This window comes from Lepisosteus platostomus, chromosome 5 (assembly GCF_059453375.1).
Source record: "Lepisosteus platostomus isolate fLepPlt1 chromosome 5, fLepPlt1.hap1, whole genome shotgun sequence".
In the NCBI taxonomy this organism is placed as follows: domain Eukaryota; kingdom Metazoa; phylum Chordata; class Actinopteri; order Semionotiformes; family Lepisosteidae; genus Lepisosteus; species Lepisosteus platostomus.
The window spans coordinates 44,460,673-44,469,077 of record NC_142615.1 but is presented as its reverse complement, the minus strand read 5'-3'; the positions used below and the strand labels follow the sequence as shown (position 1 = coordinate 44,469,077).

The following is an 8,405-nucleotide window of genomic DNA, read 5'->3' as shown; positions in this document are numbered from 1 at the left end:
CGGTCACTAAGGAAGTGCGGCTTAATCCCGGAATTCCGGTGTCCGTGCAGTAGAGGGAGACACTCCCTCCGCTCTCACAGTGGATCAGCTGTCACCCTGCTCATAAGGGGGTGGAGGGGATCCCCATTAACCTGTAAAGAGCTTTGAGTGGAGAGTCCACAAAAGCGCTATATAAGTGTAAGCAATTATTATTATTTATAACAAATCAAATTACTTAAGAACATATGAAACGTTAATGATACCAATAGACAATTCAGCTTATTAGAGCTCAGTGTTTGTTCTGTACACATGTACTTATAATACATGGAATAATTTACAAAGATCCCACTACGTCCCCCTGTGTAGAATAGATGTTCATAATCTGTTTAGTCTATTGTTAGTCTCTAAACTGTCAAAATTGAAAATCTGACGTTTAATCATATTCCACTTACTGTAAGTCCACCTGTTCTGATCTGTGGTTTCAATGTCATCAACCATCAACTAACCAACCATTTTTATTCTCCTTAAAACTTTTGAAATCCAACTTTTGAGCAGCTGGTCAGAAAGTCAAGTTGCCCAGTAAGGCTGATCGAATGTTCCCTTCCAAACATACGTGAGAGGAAAAATACACCAGTGATTGCCAAAGCAAACAATTCTCAAAAAGTATTTCCTTGGACCTGAATACTACTACTACATTTAAATGTGATAATATATATATATATATTCATTAAACAACTCTCAATGCATTTTCACTGTACTGAGACCAGACCTTGATGTTTAAACAGAGAACCACTCATAGAGAAAATATTATACTATATCCATATATATTGAACCTTAATATAAATGCTACGGTATTTGAAGCTTGCATTATTCTTAGACGTCGGTCTGTTGCCAGTGGCCAGTCGCCAGTGTTTCACAGAGGAATCCTGTGCAGACTGATCCTCCGACACTCAGTCTCCCATAGGGTGGCACTGCCCTGTGGAGCAAAGACATCACCGATGAAGTTCCTGGCGTTCAGAATGCGCGTCGCCAAGGCTGTGCTGCTTAAGCATCTCACCATCTTCCTCCTTGTCTTTCGAGAACACCACGCCATTGTCCTCCTGGCCCCAGCGCAGGCTGGTGTTGCCCAGCTCGGTGTGCCTGGACAGCTCTCTCGTCACCTGTGGAGGGGACAGTACCACAGCAGCCCGGGTCAGAAATCAGGGCCCGGTACGTCTTCCTGAACGAGAGCCGCGGTCTTGTCGCGGCAGGGAGGACGCGATCGCCGGGCGAAACAGGGAAGCAGCAGCAGACAGCGCCTGTGGTGGGTGATAGTGGTCTGTAGTGGGAGGTGGCAGCTGGAGTGAGTGCTCTGGAAAACGTGGGACGTAGTGGGATTCAAAGTTGCAGAACGAAGCAGGGAGGCAGCCAGATAGGTGACGTCGAAAGCAAGCAAAGCCCGGAGCCGATAGATACCCAAGCGAAGCAGCTAAGAGACGAGGTCGAGGCGAGAAATCTTCGACGCCAAGGAGCAAACACAAGGGCAATCCAAGAGCAAGGTCGAGGGAAATGGGGTCAAAGAATCAAGGAAAACTTGACTAAGGAACACCAAGGCTCAAGCCTGAACTCCCTAACACTGAGCGAGCGGAGGGCTGACTGTGAGCAGGTGGAACTGATCTTCCACCCAATTGCACTGTCACGGCAACCAGGTGACTGACAGGTGGCCACGTCGGTTGCTGTGGTTACTCGGAAGGGTCTTTGAGCAATCCAACGTGAGCAGGCATGATAAAATAAACAAAGCCAGCAAGGGAAAGGTCAGCGCTTCGATATAACTGCAACTATGATCTCCAGTATTCTCTCTCTTATATTCTAGTTTAAAGCCCTTATTAACTCTATAACTCTACCCTGCACTTTTGGGCCTATTCATATGCTCCCTTAATTCAAAATGCCAAAAGGAAGATAATAGTAATTTCTTCTGTTTGTTTTGTATTGTGTTTATTAATCACTTCCACTCCCCAGTTTATAAATACTCCCAGTCTGTCCACAGCTCTGCGCTAATCTTCTCTTGCTCCCCTCCCTCCATCCTATCTTGACCCTTGCAACTGCCTCCCTGGCTCATTCTTCACAAATGATTTCCCCAGCCAGGTGAGGTAACACTACAATAATAAGTACACTATCCCTTTATATTCATCTGATTGTTTCCTGAATTCCTAAAATGCTGCTTTTTAACCAAAGAAAATCCCCAATAATGATTCATATTGGTAGGAACCCACTGCGTGCAATGTGTGACAACCATTATGATTGAGTGTATTTCTGATTTCTGTATAACAAAGCAATGTGTGGCTCATTATGCATAGCATTGACTGGATGATCTTTTTTGTCTACTGCAGCTCCAACAGTATGATTTGCTTAGTTTCTTCTTTACGAGGAGCCTGGAATATCGCAAGCCACCTATGCACACTGACACAATCTAGTAGTCGATTTCCTATACCTGGACCAGAAGCCACTCTTTAACATCTGGGTCATTAGGATTCACTTCCGAGTCCATTAATATCCTTACTCTCAGCACCACTCTCTTCCCTGTGGAGGAAAGGATGAAAACAGCATAGAAGACAAAAAAAGAGGCAAACCCCATTCTGAAGTAGCATTAAGTGATTCACCCTGCCTGGTCTGAGGGACAGTTATATGGTCAAGGACGTCAAAACATCACTTACAATATTACAAAAGACTGGTGCTCTGAAGGTGGCTCCAGAGTCTATCCCAGCAAGCAACAGGTGCAAGGCAGGGTTAACCCTGGCAGTAATGCCAGTCCGTCACAGGGCACACACCACAGCTCATTTTCCCAGGAGCCGATTCAAAACCTACCAGCATGTCTTCGTACTGCAGGAGAAAACCCACGCAAAGACAAGGAGAACATTCAAACTCCATGCAGACAACAGCCCAGATACTGAACCCAGAGCTCAGGCACTACGAGGCAGCAATGCTAACCACTGCACCCAGTGCACCCTGGGACCGACTCTGGGCCACCACAAGTGCGAACTGGACAAGCGGTCGTGGAATAGCAAAGTGAAGGCGATGTTCCCCGCAAGGTTACCCCCATAAGGCTGTCGAAGTGGCACCGCGATAACTTACCACTGTAGCAGAAGAAAGCGTAGGTGGTGTTGCAATTATAGTCATTCCAGGAGCCTCTCGCACTCCCCTGAAGATTCACGGCGCCACAGCTCTCAATGCCGCCATAATTGTTGGGCTTGCCCACGTGCCAGGGGCGGAAAGTGGAGACGTCCCCATCGGACCACTTCCAGGGCTCGGTGAACAGTCCGATCCAGACCTCCCTGCCTCCGGCCGTAACTCTTACTAACTCATTCTCGCTCTGGCTCCTCACCCGGGTCAGGTCGGTGTAATGTTCTCTGCAAAACGTCAGGGCTTCTGTCCAGTTCTTGGCCTCAGCCACCAGGAAGTATTGATCGGCTGCGCCTTCCCCCCCTGAAGAAGTGAACCCCAGTCAGTAGTCGGGTTGAGGGTCGCGGAGCAGCCTCGGCAAGCAACAGGCAGGATACCACCTGGATGGGACGCCAGTCCACTGCACGGAGGCACAAGCACCTCATACAGTCACACCAGGGCCAAACATTCCCAGCAGCCAATTCACTCACCAGAGCGTCTTTGGACTGTGGGAGGACACTGGAGCACCTGGAGGAAACCCCCACGCACAAGGGGAGAACATGCAAACTCCACCTCGCCACCCCAGGATTTGAACCCAGGGCCCCGGTGCCGCCATCCCATCAGCCCAAGAGCCACTCAAAGGATTCAATTCCGAGAACAATGGGGAATTTCATAAGGAGGAATTACTCGTACTCCCAACCCCCCCCCCTCCCACCACCACCTTCACATGCAGTAGTCGTGTGAGAAAGACCGTAAAAGGCCGTAAAAGACTCAGGGGCCATTTACCTTGATAGCAAACGGAATAGCTCGTGAAACTGCAAGGGTGATCGGCCCACAACCCGCCGCCGACCATCGCCACGCAGTTCTCCTTGCCGCCGTAGTTGTTTGGTTCTCCCGCACGCCAGCTGGTAAAAGCAGACCTCCCCGCGCCGTAGAGGTAGCCCCCCCGAGGGACCACTGCCACAGGTCCCAGACATAGTACAGGCCGGTCCAGGAGTGGCGTCCTGTCCAGAGTGTAGCCCGTCTAGTGCCCTTTGCTTACCAGAATAGGTCCTGTTGCCCTGAATTGATAAGATCAGATCACTTTTATTAGCCATATTCAGTTTCTTGCATTAGGAATTTGTCTTTTCACAGACCCCAGCTTGCTCTCCATGAGACACACAGGCAGGGAGAGAGAAGCTGGGGGTCAGAGCGCAGGGTCAGCCATTTATACGACACCCATGGAGCAGCTGGGGTTCAGGGTCTTGCTCAGGGGCCCAACAGAGTAGGATTCCTCTGCCAGCCGTGGGATTTGAACCGGCAAACCCTTCCAGCCACAGGCACAGAGCCTTAGCCACAGAGACACCGATTTGTTTTTAACTGGATAAGCAGTTACTTAAAGCAAGGTGATGTCATGATAATAAAGGAGAAGCTGATCGTTTTTCATCTTTCTCATCAGGTTCTCCCTGGGTCAACATCGTTTGACCGGTACAGTTTCACTTAAGGCAGAGCCTGGCTTTGGAGTCGCCACTTACTCCAATAAAGCAACCGACCACTCCCTCTTCAAAACAGGTCGCATCGTGGGCTTACAGTGAAATAAACGCTCTTTTTGGGCCCTGTCGGTTCACTAGGTACTTAAAAAAAAAAACCTACCCGCTTAAAAGTTCCCAGACTCTCAAATGACCAAAGCTTACATTTCTCGCAGGTTTGGACATTGACAATCTTTAAAATGTCCTGAAATTTCCCTATAATCCTCAAAATATTCCTCCACACCTCGAAACAGTAACATCGGGATTTCCTAATAAGTCACTCATTACACAGCGTTTCTGAAACTTTGCACTTTTTCTGAAACTTTGCTCCTCGATATTTTTTTCCCCTCTAATTTAGTCACCACTCACCCTTCTTCTCCCCTCTGGATGCAGGGAGTGTCTCCGACCTCCCAGGACGCTGCGTAGACGCGGACTGTTACCAGGCCTGTACAGCCCTCGGATCACCTAGCTGCGGTCCCCATGGAAACCATTTGGGCTTAGCTAGGCCCTATCTAATTGATTCTCTGCAGGGACAATATTCAAATCGGACTCCTTCCCCCACCCCGTTACACTGTTCAGAAGTCAGATGGTGGCACAGTTCTGGTATAGTGGTTAGCATCCTTTGACGGACTGGCACCCTGTCCATCAAAGGTACACTGACAGGCTGAAAGAAGTCTTTAGTCTGATGGAACTGAGTCTCCTTAGTCTGAAGGGAATGTCCCACACTGACAGGTCTGAAGGAGCTGAGTAGCACAATCCCCGGTTGCCATCTTATAGTACAGATCAGCACTGGAATCAGTCTTCAAGAGAGCTGCAAACGCCTTACACTCACAGGCTGTGGGACTGAGCTTTTTTTTGAGCACCGAAAACTCTGAAAACTACGAGGGAAGATTCTCCAAAGCACGGACAAAGTTAACACAGTTGGGGGATGTAGCCAGATTTGGGGGGGGGGGCAAATCAGCTGCCCCCGCCACCGTTTTAGGCGTTACCCCCAAACCCCCTATTGTCTTACCAACACAAGCACAAGAAAATGTAGAAACGTTTCAACAATTGTGATGTGTCTTCATGTGGGTCCGGCAGTCCCAATTTCTCATACCAGTGATTAAGCCCCAGTAACAAAATAAATCCATGGACAATTTAGAAAAATTGGAAAAAGTCTGAATTAAGCAATGGCTGGGAAAATTGGTCCCGCTGTGTGTGTGTGTGTGTGTGTGTGTGTGTGTGTGTGTGTGTGAGAGAGAGACTCAAAGGGCTGTCTGTGCGGAGTCTGCATGTTCTCTCTGTGTTGGCATGAGTTTCCTCCAGGTGGTCCAGTTACCGACAAAGAAGACAGTCCAGAACGGGCTCTGATGTGAGTCTGTGTCTGTGATGGACTGGTGTTAGTGGGGCCAGCAGGGGGTGCTCACCCTGCGCTCTGTGTGGGTCCTCATGCCCCAGTAAAGTGACGGGGACACTGGACTGTAATATCTCCGGCCTCACAAGCTGTTCACGCACGTGGCGGTTTTCATGCTGCTGCTGCTGTATTTTTGAGGGGTTGTGGGTCACCCAGTCTGCGGCTCTTACCCCCGGGGCAGGCAAGCCGAGCGCAGATCCCTGGGTCTGTCGCCGTCAGCACCAGTGAGCTATCAGGGGATAGGTGGTGGCCTCTGCTCTGATGCTGGGCGGTCTCTGCTGGGGTGGGAGCTGAGGTGAATAGAGGAATAGAGCACTGTGGTGTCTTCTTCCTGCTCGCAGAGAGACAGACACACACACACACAGAGGTGTGCTGAGCTCAGCTCAAGAGCTCTTGATCTTGTCTCTTCTTGTACACGCCTCCAGGAAACTCACAGCACGCACACAGAGCAAGGACAGCTGAGGTTCCACACACAGACACACTGAGACTCAGCTGGAGTCAGATGAGCTGTTAATAAACTTTCATTAAAAAACACACTTATGGACCAGCACATAGAGTAAACTCTCAGTGTAAAGACACACTAAAGACCAGAGATTCAACACACACACACACTGAGACTCAGCTTTTGTGAGGCTGGAGTCAGATGAGCTGTTGAGAAACATACTTTTTCTCAGATACCACTCCACCTTCCTGTATACCAGCACCCACAGGAATCTCACTGTCAGTGTGTGTGTGTGAGAGAGAGACACTGTCAGTGTGTGTGTGAGACACTGTCAGTGTGTGTGTGTGTGAGAGAGACACAGCAGATACACTTACTTATGGACCAGCACACATAGTAATCTAACAGTTTGCACGCAGAGCAAGGACACAAGATTACACACACACAAACACTCACACACTCACAGAGGATAACACGCCCAGGCTTATTCTACGCAGAGCTTGTCTTCGCTGAGCCAGAATGAGTCACGGTTTCCTCCCACATGTCTGAGCTTGTGTTCTGGTTGGAGCTGAAGTTGTGGGTTAGTGTGTGTGTGTGGAATCTGCTGTCTTGTTCTGTCTGCATACTGACAAAGAAGACAAGCTCTGTGTAGAATAACAGTTAGTTATCCTTTGTATCTGTGTGTGTATAATCTCGGGTCTTAGTTCCGTGTAAACTGTTAGATTACCAGGTGTGCATAATGTGAGTTTAGTATGTGTCCTGGTTCATAAGAAGGTGTTTTGAAATGAAAGCAAGTTTATTAACAGCTCATCTGACTCCAGCCTCACTCAAGCTGAGTCTCAGTGTGTGTGTGTATGTGTGTGTGTGTGTGTTGAATCTCTGGTCTTTAGTGTGTCTGTATACTGTGAGGAAGTGTATCTTGAGTGAAGCTGTCTTACAGACTCCTACAGTACGTCTTGGATTTCACTGCTGGTCTGGCCAGGCCAAATATCGGCAGTTGTTTTATTTGCGTGTGGTTACGGGGTCATCGTCGAGACTGTTCCCGTCCCTTGTGCTCCACCGGTTTCCTGCGGCTCTTCGGTGTCCAGACCACAAAGACGGATGGAGGGACAGAAATGAAGAAGCATCATGATGAGAAGCCTGCTTTTAGTGTACTGACTGAGCTCCGGAGAATGTCCTACAGGGACAGGAGGTGGAGGAAGGGAAGGGTCTCCTGTCCCGATCGGTGGATCACATTCAGACTAAAGAGACTCAGTTCCTCCAGCCTGTCAGTGTGGGACACTCCCTTCATACTAAAGATACTCGGTTTCTCCAGCCTGTCAGTGTGAGACACTCCCTTCAGACTAAAAAGACTCAGTTCCTCCAGCCTGGCAGTACTGTATAGTTCTTTCCTTTAAGAATGAAGAACAATATCTATTTCAGAACGTGGGCACAGTACTCCGGTCTGATCGAGAGGTGCTCTGACCTGATCAGTGGGAGAGGCAGTAGGTGCAGCAGGAGCTGATCACAGCCAGCGTCACAGCTGTGCAGCCCTGGAGGACAAAGCACAGTGGGAAGGCCCCGGGTTCGACACCCGAACCTGTAACAGAGCGGCAAGACAGGGTGAGGGGTGAGTCAGCCTTTACTGATGTATCCCTGTGAGAGACAGCACTTTGGACAGATTGACTGACTGACTAGTGCACTGACTGACTGGCACACTGATTGACTGACTGGCACACTGATTGATTAACTGGCACACAGACACACTGATTAACTGGCACGCCAGCACACTGACTGGCCAGGTCCAGCCTCGCTGAGCCCCCCCAGATCTCCCACCTGGGAAGACGAGTGACATTCTCAATCCGCAGGCCGACGGAGCGCAGCAGCGAGTCAGGCAGGGCGGAGAGGCGGGAGTCATCATCCCGGGGGGGCTTCGCGTTGCACTGGGCGGCGCCCGGGCGGACCGCGA

The 8,405-nt window shown here is 49.5% G+C and overlaps 1 long non-coding RNA gene across 1 annotated transcript; it reads left to right on the top strand.

Annotated features, from left to right (window-relative positions):
- Positions 1–6,767: 6,767 nt before the first annotated feature.
- On the top strand, positions 6,768–8,405 carry LOC148666981 (uncharacterized). Its single transcript, XR_015937083.1, has 2 exons — positions 6,768–8,066; positions 8,305–8,405. It is a non-coding gene; the product is annotated as an uncharacterized LOC148666981 (long non-coding RNA).